A 1019-nucleotide genomic window follows, 5' to 3' on the forward strand; every position below is an offset into this window, starting at 1 on the left:
TTTTTGTAACTCGTGTGTGTTTTTAACATAACTTGTGTGTGAAAGAGAACTTAGTTTAGTACTCACATGCTGTGACAGCCGCTTTCTGTACATAAGCACTCAGAAAACCGTATATCAGAAGTTTAAACTAATATGGTTTAAAACGCATTATTTCAGCATGATAAACATGATAATCAGAACCAAACAGATGTTTTTTAGCAGGTACGAGCAGCTCTATTCTGGAAAAGGGGGCGGGGAGAAGCAGCTTATTTGTATTTAAAGGGACAGACTCAAAAAACAGCGTGTTTCTGCTTCCACTCAACATAGGCATTTTCAAAATGTTATAATAAATCATCTGTGGGGTATTTTGAGCTGAAACTTCACAGACACATTCTGGGGACAACAGAGACTTATATTACATATTGTAAAAAGGGGCACAATATGTCTCCTTTAAAAAATGGCTTTAATTTGTCTTCCAATATGCAATCCCAGGATGCACCTAATGAAGTTGACTGACAGAATGTAAAATGTGCAGATGGTGTCTAAGCAAATAATCACTATGTAAGTCCTATATTTCCATAAATAATGAGTCATCTAAACTTGTAACTGGTAGTGCATATCTGTGCAGATCCTGTTTAATCTGTATGAGAGAATGTTCCTAAAATTAATTAATAATTTTTCATTGTGTGTTCTATTCTAATTAATTGCATTTCATTTAATTGTAAATTTATTAGGATTTTGTCACTTTTTATTTCTATTGATGTAAATAAAGATCTTTGGAATTTGAATTAGAATCACATAAAGGTTTTGAAGGTGTGATATTTTTATAAATGATATTAATGTGTGGAAACATGTTTGAAAACACAACTACTCACTACTTGTAAGCTAAAAGTAATACAACTAACTTTTACCCAAAATGAGCATCTTTTCTCAAATGAAGACATCTAAACTCACACACACACACAAAGTAGTTTGTGTGGCTCTCAGTGTATATTCTCTTGTTTTCTTGGTTGTTATGTCGCTCTCGTTGTTATGTCTGC

This window comes from Sinocyclocheilus rhinocerous, unplaced genomic scaffold, assembly GCF_001515625.1.
Source record: "Sinocyclocheilus rhinocerous isolate Xijiao unplaced genomic scaffold, SAMN03320098_v1.1 scaffold601, whole genome shotgun sequence".
NCBI classification, from domain to species: domain Eukaryota; kingdom Metazoa; phylum Chordata; class Actinopteri; order Cypriniformes; family Cyprinidae; genus Sinocyclocheilus; species Sinocyclocheilus rhinocerous.